The sequence below is a fragment of the Lactuca virosa genome, chromosome 8 (genome assembly GCF_052849685.1).
Source record: "Lactuca virosa cultivar CGN04683 chromosome 8, Lactuca_virosa_CGN04683_v6, whole genome shotgun sequence".
Classification (NCBI taxonomy): Eukaryota; Viridiplantae; Streptophyta; class Magnoliopsida; order Asterales; family Asteraceae; genus Lactuca; species Lactuca virosa.
Window position 1 is genome coordinate 89,140,122 of NC_136433.1, and position 11,402 is coordinate 89,151,523.

Consider the following 11,402-nt stretch of genomic DNA (forward strand, 5'->3'; position numbering starts at 1 on the left):
GGTAGCAATCCATTCTATCATTGTTCTCATTACTTCTCGCGGGAAATTAATCCCACAAGGAAAAGAATTCTACAGTACGAAATAACATAAAAACAGATTGATTCTCATTAAAAAAACAAAAAAAGATATAGTTCTTCTATTCAAAAATTCAATATTCAAATTGTTATTTTTTATATTACAGGAATTTATAAAAACTAAGAAAGAAATATGGTAACCGGATTCGATTCCATCTTACTGGAATAGTCTACCAACGAAAGAAACTATTCTTATTTGATTGAAGTTACAGCTTAGAATAACATCAGTTGATTTAATTATGATACAAAGAAGAAAAAGGATCGAATAATCATTGTATGATGAAAATAGAATAACCGCCTATTTTTTTGTGTTGTGTACTTAGGGGTATACACTATACAATCAACTATAAAAAAATTGTTTATCAATTTCTATTTGTAATAGATAGATAAGGATTTTTGTTGATAACTCTAAAACTGGCCTAGAAAGGAATTTGAGAATTCTTCTGATATGGATTCACAGTCTAAATAGAATCATGATCTAAGGATATCCATTAACCATAGTCTACAAAATATAAATCCCTCGCTCAGTTGATTCATTAGAATTTCTAATTTATTGATTTAATCCGGTCGGTATAGTATACATATATAAATTGAGAATTCAGAAAAAGAAGAGAACATTGTTTTTGCAAACATGAATATAATTTTTTGAACAGTTTTTGTAAGAAATTTTTTTTTATCTTTATCCCCCCAGCCTAGAAGGAAAGATACTTCTTTTACTATGATGAACATTTTTTGATTTTGATCGCTTTATAGTTAGAGTTGATTGGTTGTACCTACCCAATAATCTAGAATGATTCAATATTCACTCGATTTTAGTTTTTTGGGTCATAATCATTATGTAGGAGAGATGGCCGAGTGGTTGAAGGTGTAGCATTGGAACTGCTATGTAGGCTTTTGCTTACTGAGGGTTCGAATCCCTCTCTTTCCGTACCTTCACCTAATTCATCGATCTTACTAACCACAATAGATCCAATAGCAATGGATACGGCTATTCCAACAGTTAGACCTTTCTTTGATATGGATTCTCTATTCATAATGGTTGTGGTATAGAAAATACTGTGTAAAGAAAAGAGTAGAGTAGACAAGGAATGAAAATCTCCCTCTCGGTCTATGATACCTAAATGGAAGAAAAATCCGGATCAACCCTTTATTTCTCTTAACCTTAGGTTAATTTACTTCGCCGAAAGGGAGCAAAATGGGTCGAACCCTTATTCTTATTAGTGTTGATTTTATTTTTGTTAGGTTTAAGTCTGACGAGAATAATATTCTACAACTAGCATTTCATTTATTTTCAAACCGACCCATTTACTATCTATTATTTGATTGACTAATCATTTATATTGGAATGGTTGAAGAGTTAAATGCTTTGGCAATTCCTCATGGGGGGATGAATCGAGAGAATTTTGAATTAGAAATTTAGATTTTTGTTCATCCCTCGCCGCAATAGTATCTCGGGGTTTGCAGTGATAACTTGGTATATCTACTATACGACCATTGACTAAAATATGTCTATGGTTAACTAATTGGCGAGCTCCCGGAATAGTCGGAGCCATACCCAAACGAAAAAGAATGTTATCAAGGCGCATTTCAAGTAATTGTAGTAAAACTTGACCTGTTGACCCTTTTGCCTTTCCGACGATACGAACGTATTTAAGTAATTGTCGTTCTGTAAGACCATAATGAAAACGCAATTTTTGTTTTTCTTCTAGGTGATTTCGATATTGGGATTTTTTCCCGGAACACGATTGGTTTCTAAGATCACTTCCAGCTCTGGGCCTTTTATTGCGGCGTATTTTTTTGAAACGAGGACCTCGGTAACCTGACATAAAGACTCATTCTTCTTATTTATATTTAATTATTAATTCTTATTGATGAAATTTCATTCTATAGAATAAACCTAAACTAAAAATGAACTAAATTCTAAATAAAGCGAAATTTACTTAGTTATTCTATTAAAGAATAATGAGATGAGTTGGATAAATATCCAGATCTTTATATTCTATATATAGAAAAAGAAAAGGATTCTTTTCGTTAGATGGTTGGAAATTCCTATCACATAATAAATCAAGGGCTTTTGCCAAAAGAGGAAAACATTTTTTTTCAATATTTTTTGATTTCAAAGATGCATTATCAATCATGTAAAACATAGAATAAAATAAATAGATAAAAGCCGACTATCGGAATCGAACCGATGACCATCGCATTACAAATGCGATGCTCTAACCTCTGAGCTAAGCAGGCTCACATAACATAAATTCGACATATATAAGAATTCAATAAACTCTTAGAATCTTTGCTATTCACTATTATACTATTTTAATTCTTAGTTATTCATATTCGCTATTCATAATGAATATTAATATATTAAAGAATAGAATACAGAATTTCAAATAACTGTTAATTATTATAGAAGATAACGATTAATCTAGCGATATAGAATTTCCATTTTTCCTTTTTATCACAATTAAATATTCTTTTTTTAATATGAAAAGAATCGACCGTTCAAGTATTCGAAATTTCATGGGTAAACGAGTGGAAGAGAGGCAGATGTATAGTGTATGTATCCACCTATATTGAATTGCCGATACAGAAATGATAAAATCGTCTTTGATTGGACCGAATATAAGCCTCCTTTAGATATAGAAGATGAAAGAAGATAGACAAGAAATCAAAGGCAAAGAGGGAAAACACTTTTTCGAGACAGGAATCGGCATCTATGCTAATGAATTCAACGGTTCCGGTATAAATGAAAGAAAAAGGGGAACGAGATCAAAATGAGATTTTCATCTCAAAAGGGGGATATGGCGAAATCGGTAGACGCTACAGACTTAATTGGATTGAGCCTTGGTATGGAAACTTAGTAAGTGATAACTTTCAAATTCATAGAAACCCTGGAATTAATAAAAATGGGCAATCCTGAGCTAAATCACGTTTTTCGAAAACAAACAAAGGTTCAGAAAGCGAAAATCAAAAAGGATAGGTGCAGAGACTCGATGGAAGTTGTTCTAACGAATGGAGTTGATTGTCTTACGTTAGTAGAGGAATCCTTCTATCGAAACTTCAGAAAAGATGAAGGATAAACCTATATACATACTATAGAAGAACTGTTGTCAATTGATTCCATATTGAAGAAAGAATCGAATATTCATTGATCAAACCATTCACTCCATAATCTGATAGATCTTTTGAAGAACTGATTAATCGGACGAGAATAAAGATAGAGTCCTGTTCTACATGTCAATACCGACAACAATGAAATTTATAGTAAGAGGAAAATCCGTCGATTTCAAAAATCGTGAGGGTTCAAGTCCCTCTATCCCCAACAAGACCATTTGGCTCCCTAATTCTTTATCGTATCCTTTTTTCTTTATCCTTTTTTCGTTAGCGGTTCAAAACTCCTTATCTTTCTCATTCACTACTCTTTATACAATGAGCGTAAAATCACATGTGATATATATGATACATGTACAAATGAACATTTTTGAGCAAGGAATCCCCATTTGATTGATTCATGATCGATATTTTTATTCATACTGAAAATTACAAAGTAGTTCTTTTAACAAATTATAGGCCCAGGATGAGGCTTTGTAATACCCTTTTAATTGACATAGACCCAAGTTCTCTAGTAAAATGAAAATGAGTATGAGACATGAGGAATAGTTGGGATAGCTCGGTTGGTAGAGCAGAGGACTGAAAATCCTCGTGTCACCGGTTCAAATCTGGTTCCTGACACATGATTAATTTGTATGAGTCTCTATTCTATCAATTAATTGATATGAATACATATTCATTAAGAGTCTAGATAATAATACATATTCTCCATCTCGTTATTTAGAACCCCATCTATTTGATTTTTATAGAGGCGGGGAAAGAGTTTATTATACAAAATTACACAAAGTATGTAAAAAAAAGGAGATTCTATTTTCTCTCTTTTTTCCCTTCTCTGGTTCAAAAAGAAAAGAATGTGAATACTTCATACACATATACATATTCGAAGGTTAAGGTTGAAAGATTCAATAGAGTAGTCGAAGGATGCGAATAAAGAAGATTCAGTTTTGTCTTTTCTTTTCCATTTTTAATTTACTCCTACATTACATGACTTTATAGATTCCCCCTAAGTGATGTGTGCAGTCCAAAGTTGATGCTGCATAATTCGTTTGGTTCCTCCTATCGACTGGGCTCATCCGAAATAAGTATTTTACAAATTTGAGAATCCCGATTAATTCCTAATTTTATTGTATTTTTTTATTCTATACATAATAAAAATACAAACCATAAACGAGACTTCAATTACTCTGTTTAATCTAGAATCGAACCTGGAATCTATAGAATTGTATAATTGAAGATTCGTTTTTTATCATTCAATGAGCATCTTGTATTTCATAAAAATTGGGAGCAATATAATCCTTACGTAAAGGCCATCGTATCCAACTTTCAGGCATTAATATACGTTTCAAACGGGGATGATTATCATAAGAGATTCCCAACATATCATAGGATTCCCGTTCTTGAAAATCCACACTTTTTCGAACCCAAAAAACAGACGGAATTCTAGGATCCCTCCTCGGGGCAAATACTTTTATGCATACCTCTTCTAGTTTATCCGCGCCATACTCTATTCTAGTAAGATGATACACACTAGCTAATAGTCCGCCTGGTGCTACATCATAGGCACATTGGGAGCGAAGATAATTGTAACCATGTACATATAAAATGACAGCAATGGAATGCCAATCCCCCGGTTTGATTTGTAAAGTCTCTATTCCTTGGTAATCAAAGCCCAAAGATCTATGAATTAGCCCATGCTTAACTAGCCAAGAAGACGAATGACCCTGCATCTTTTTTATCTCTCCCGTATTTTTTTATAAGTATTTCACATTTACTATGAAATTTATGAAGATTGAGCTGCGACTTTTTATTCTGTGCAAAGGAATCCTGTCTAATTTACTAATTCGGGGGGAAGATACTGAACTTTTGTATTTGAAAAATGTTTCAGGAGGAATCTCTGAGGTAGATGTCGGTTGATAAAGGAATCCTTGATCATAATTTGCAGTATGAATACTATGCCCAACCTGAAACTTGTGATTGGTAGTAGAACAACGATTCTCTCGCTGAGACATAGTTCTATCTGGATAGATTTCTTGAGCTATTTTCTTACGAAGTTTTGTTATAGCATCTATAATTGCTTCTGGTTTAGGTGGACAGCCCGACAAATATACATCCACATGAATTAGCTTATCGACTCCACGAACAGTACTATAAGAATCGGTACTGAACATCCCCCTGTAATTGTACATGATAGTACATGATCCCATAGCAATAACATGTTTTGGTTCATGCATTTGCTCGTATAATCTCACTAAGGGGCCATTTTCATTGTTACTGTTCCGACTGTTAAAATAAGGTCCGCTTGTCTAGGACTCGACCTTGGTACTAGTCCATAACGATCAAAGCCGAATCGTGAGCCTATTAGTGAAGCAAATTCAATGAAGCGACAACTGGTACCATAGAGAAGCGGCCATAAACTAGAGAGTCTTGACCAATTTGAAAGATCATTTAATGTAGTTGAAATAACTGAATTTTGGGTTGTTCGATCAAATAAGGGAAACTCAATGGAATTCATAACTATCTCAATTTTTTCCTTTTTTCTTTTTATTGTCAGAATATTCAGGAGCTAAGACCATTCCAATGCCCCCTTTCGCCATGCATAAATTAAACCAACAATTAAGATAAGCACGAAAATTAAAGCTTCTACAAATACAGATACACCTAATACATCAAAACTCATTGCCCATGGATAAAGAAAAACCGTTTCAATATCAAAAACAACAAAAACTAGAGCAAACATATAATAGCGGATTCTAAATTGTAACCAAGCGTCGCCTATTGGTTCTATACCCGATTCATAACTAGAAAGTTTCTCCGGTCCTTTGCTAATCGGAGCTAAAAATCCCGAAATGAAAAATACCAAAATAGGAATAAGACTTGATATGATTAGAAATGCACAAAAAATATCATATTCATAAAGCAGAAACATAGATACACTCCTATGAACGTGGAAAATATACCGGATTAGTCAATTCGACTTGAATTTTTTAAGTCGTTCATAACTGTTTAGTTAAAGTAAGACTTGCTTTTGGTCGAACCATTTAGTGGGATGGGCGTGTTTCCTTTCAAGATTCATCGATTAAAATCCTATTTTTATTACATATCTTTAGATATCTTTTGATTTTTTTAGTTATAGTTAAAACTAACTATTACTCTTATCCAAATTCTCTTGTTTTCATATCAATCTTACCGAGTATTCTCTCTAAAGAAAAGTGATTCTAAATATAATTCTCATATTTTTATGAATATGCCCATTTGTCTCTTTTTATTAGTGGTTTATAATAGAACAAGTAGTCAGATGTAAGAGAATGTCTAGGAATTTTCATCTCAAGATTTAGAATATATGGGTCTTATTATATTCATTTTATTAGAATCCAATCCCGATGGAGGATTTTCTATTCATTGAATATCGAAAGAGAAGACTAGGTCTAAGTAAGGTATACGAAGGAAAGCCTATTTTACGTTTTAGCAAAGATATTCGCTTTTCAAACTTTATATTGTGCACACATAGCGCGCAATACTGACGTAAATTACTATTAGATTTGATTGGGGTTGGGTTCGGTTGGAGTTTTTAACCAGAATCGTGTCATGATACAAAATTCCATAGAATTGGGTATACCAAACGAAGGGTACTATAATTAACTCGTTGATTTTGGACAGGAAAAGATGAAAATTGCATATGAATTTTCCTACAAAGAGTACTGAACAAAAGTTGGTTTGTTTATCCACAACTGGAAAAAGATCGATTGGGTCCATTGAAATGAAATGTGTTTTTGCTTTTAGTTTGATATTCTACTTTAAACGTTCCCCTTGAATGGGCTTATAGTAATGATTGTCTTTTGATGAAGCAACCGGTCAGTTAAAACAATAACGAGGAAATTCAAATAAAAAATGATACAATTTTTTTTAATATTCATTTTTATTTGAATTTTTATTTTATAGGGCTCTAGGGCTATACGGACTCGAACCATAGACTTTCTCGGTAAAACAGATCAAACTTATTATTATCAAAATGATCTGAACTGTTTCAAAGACCCAACATGCATGGGCGGAGCTTTATTAGGGCCAGGGGGGGCTGTGGCCCCCCCTGATTTTTTTGTTACAAATAGCCCCCTGTACTTTCATTTAATACATATTAGACCAAAAAATATAAATTTTTTACGGTGGCGTCCCCTGTTCTCCGATTTTTTATACATATTATATTTACGGACCTACTGAACCAGAAAAAAGAGGCTAAATCGAAATATAGCTGCTACACCAAAACTAGGCGCAAAGAACCAACCAGACTGACCTAGTGGATAAATCAGGAATACAGAAACAAAAACGGCAATTGGACCAGAGAATGTGATTGCATTATAAGGTCGCAATTGAACAGATCTCTCTCTCTCTCTCTCTCTCTCTCTCTCTCTCTCTCTCTCTCTCCGTATGTGTGTATATATATATATCTTTTCCACTTACAATGTATAAATACCTAAATTATAATGTGATTGCATTATAAGGTCGCAACTGAACAGATCTCTCTCTCTCTCTCTCTCTCTCTCTCCGTATGTGTGTATATATATATCTTTTCCACTTACAATGTACAAATACCTAAATTATAATGTACGTAGGGGTGTGTATGGGGTAGTTTGGTTCGGTTATTGGTCAAAACATAACCATAACCATTATGATTGGTTAATGCATTTTGGTAGCCATTGGGTATGGTTAATATTGGTTATGGTTAATGGTTTTTGTTGGTTAACGGTTTTGGTTAATGGTTAATATTGGTTAACCATAATGTTCAAAATAATATAAATGGCGAAAGTATAGTAGCATAAAAAATGAAAAGAGAATACAAAAAGTCATGAGCATCAATGTTTGTAACCTCGCTTATAGTAATAGAATAAAATGTGTACCTTTGATATTCAGAGTGAGATAACACATCGTCACATTCAAAATCAAAAACATTCAATAAAAAGTATAAAACATTAATTTTTTTTTTGATATTAATAACATCATATATTGGTAATTGATAGTAACATTAAAATAAAGCCAAACATTCATATGCGTTCAATGCGATTAAATCAAAAACTATAAAATAAAATAGCTAAACATTTATATTAAGTGTTATTTGGATAAAAAATACCAATCACTCGTATACATTCAATGTGATTAAGTCAAAAACAGTAAATAAGAAAAGACAAATTAAAAAAAATACATTCTTAATATATCACAAAGTGAAGAAGAACCAAAAACTTAACTTACCTAGAAGTTTTGATTATAAATTAAAAAAATCCTTCGAATAGAACTATAAAGTCAAAACATTCTTTGATTAAGATTAACGGTGTGAGAAACCTCCGATTAAGATTATGAGTGTGAAGATTAACCTAATTGTGAATAATGTTTACAAATTATAGAATTAGCAGATTAGGAATTACAACATTAATCAATAATCTAACTCAATGCATGATTGGAAAATTGTGTGTGTCTGCATGATCTGCGTGAACATCCTTTGATGGTTTGATTGCACGTTCGTCTCCTAATAAGTGAGGATTAATGAATTATATTTTGAAATTTTAATGCTCTTAAATAAGTTTGACTATTTTATTTTATATATAATCCATAATTTTTATGTATTAAAATATACAGTTACCGGTTCGGTTAATAATGGTTCGGTTAACCTATAAAACCATAACCGAACCGTTTGTTATCGGTTAACAAAAATTAGAAACCAAACCAACGGTTTTTAAAACGGTTCGGTTATTATGGTTCAGTTATATCGGTTAATTTGGTTATGGTTCGGTTTTTCAGTTATTATGCTCACCCCTAATTGTACGTGTAGTATTTGTAATATCTAAATATTGTAATACACGACTTTATAAGCTAATATATATATATATATATATATATATATATATATATATATATATATATATATATATATATATATATATCACTCACAATGTACATGCCTAAATTATATTTAATGGGTGAACACACAAAGGTAATCATTTCCTAGATGAAAAGGAAAATGGGGGAACAAGGGTTGCGAATGATGTGATACTGAGGTGGTATGAAAAAAAGTAAGAGTAGTGGAAAAATGAGAGACACCAACCCTTAAGTATGACTATGAGGTGTGGGTGAATAGAGTGCAAGGTACTTGTAACATCCTAAAAATCAAAGTAAAATTTTCATTTTTAAAGTTTATCTAAAAGCCATAATCGTTTACAAAACATTGTTCCCAAAAATAATAATCACATATCAGAGTATCCCAAAATTAAATATCATGAATCAGAAGGATGTGTATGATCACGCATTTCCTTTCCCCTATCATCTGAAGTACCTGAAACATAAAACTAAAGCTGTAAGCCAAAGCTTAGTGAGTTCCCCCACCTGGGGCTATAGTATGTTCCAAGGGTTGGGTTATTCGCCCATTAAAGCGGTACGTGAGCTGGGTTCAGAACGTCGTGAGACAATTCGGTCCATATCCGGTGTGGGCGTTAGAGCATTGAGAGGACCTTTATCTAGTACGAGAGGATCGGGAAGGACGCACCTCTGGTGTACCAGTTATTGTGCCCACGGTAAAACGCTGGGTAGCCAAGTGCGGAGTGGATAACTACTGAAAGAATCTAAGTAGTAAGCCCACCCCAAGATCAGTGCTCTCCTATTCCGACTTCCCTAGACCATTTGGTAGCACAGCCGAGACAACGACGGGTTCTCTGCCCCTGCGGGGATGGAGCGACATAAGTTTTGAGAATTCAAGAGAAGGTCACAACGAGACAAGCCGTTTATCATTACGATATTTTGAGAAATAGTATCTCTTTGTTACCATTTTCATAAGAATGAATACTATGATTCAGATTTCGAACAAGCATGAATACAGGATCTATAAGATAACTTCCATCTTGAAAGGTATTTGGCGCTTTTATAAGATATCCACGATTCTTCTCTATCTGTAATCCAATAACCATCTCAATGGGTTCCGTCAAGCTAGCTATATGTTGTGTATTATCAAGGTTTTATACATAAGGCAGTAAGATGACATCTTGAGCAGTTACATATCCATGGCCCTGACACAAATAGACGCCTCACAAGTTCCATAGAGATTACTTCTCAATACAATTTCTTTCAAATTCATTTAAATTTCATGTACTGATTCTTGAATACCCATTATGGTAGAATATTCATGTGATATTTTCTCAGATTTTGCACGTGTGATACATGTTCCTTCGATTTCTCCAAGCAAAGCTCACAACCAAATAAATATAAAGTTATGCATGCTAGGTCCAATCAGTCATCAAAATGGAATACCCTCGGGCCCACAACCATTAGGCTGGATTACTCCCAAATCAATTAGTCATGGGACTGGAATGCCAATATATAACGGGTCGAACCAGTCATCAGATTGAGATACCCTCGGGTCCACAACCATCAGGCTAAATTACCCCCGGTTTGTCGGCTCACGCACATAACACTAAAGCCTTAACCCAAAACCGTTCTATATCGACACATGCAACAAATAAACATATAACCATTTAACAATCAAACAGACAGATCTACAGATCATTATCGTATGGTAACGTCCTATAAACCGGGATATAGATCTACAAATCACTATAACATAACAACATCATATATACCAGGATACATAACCTAGTGGGCCAACATTGGTTCCTTCAACCCACAAGTATAGTGAGGAAGATTCACCTCACAGTCTGACAAATAGTTGAACACCACACGACTCTAAATACTAACCCTACTGATCACCTATGCAACAAACAGTGACCAAATCTCAAAAATCAGCTCAAAATACCAAAATTACACCTAGGTCAAACCCAGTCAAAATCCTAGTCAAATTCAAAGGTTAAAAAGTCAACCGACTCAACTCAGGCTGAGTACGCCCAACAGACCCAGCCTGTATGCACGACGTACTTAGAAGTACGCCCAATGTACTCGACTCAGGTGCAATGCTTCTACCAAGTGCTTATTCTCTTAATTCCTTTCGTCTAAAGCATATATCTAGTCCCAAATAGTGTTCTAAATCATAAAGTTTCCAAATTTATAACCTTTCACGGCTATAAAGTGCCCAAATCTTAAAATGTAACACCTATAAAAATTAAGCCAATTTAAAACTTTTTAAACAATCCAAAACCATTAGTTATTACAAAACTTGTTTCCAAAAAGGTATAATATCAGAGTATCCCAGAAACATAAACATAAATATGAGGAGTTGTACGATCA

At 33.6% G+C, this 11,402-nt stretch overlaps 2 non-coding genes across 2 annotated transcripts; one reads left to right on the top strand and one right to left on the bottom strand.

Moving 5' to 3' along the window:
* Positions 1–915: 915 nt before the first annotated feature.
* TRNAS-GGA (transfer RNA serine (anticodon GGA)) lies at positions 916–1,002 on the top strand. The gene has a single exon. It is a non-coding gene; the product is annotated as a tRNA-Ser (tRNA).
* Positions 1,003–2,242: 1,240 nt separating this feature from the next.
* Positions 2,243–2,315, bottom strand: TRNAT-UGU (transfer RNA threonine (anticodon UGU)). Its single transcript has one exon. It is a non-coding gene; the product is annotated as a tRNA-Thr (tRNA).
* Between the last annotated feature and the right edge of the window lie 9,087 nt (positions 2,316–11,402).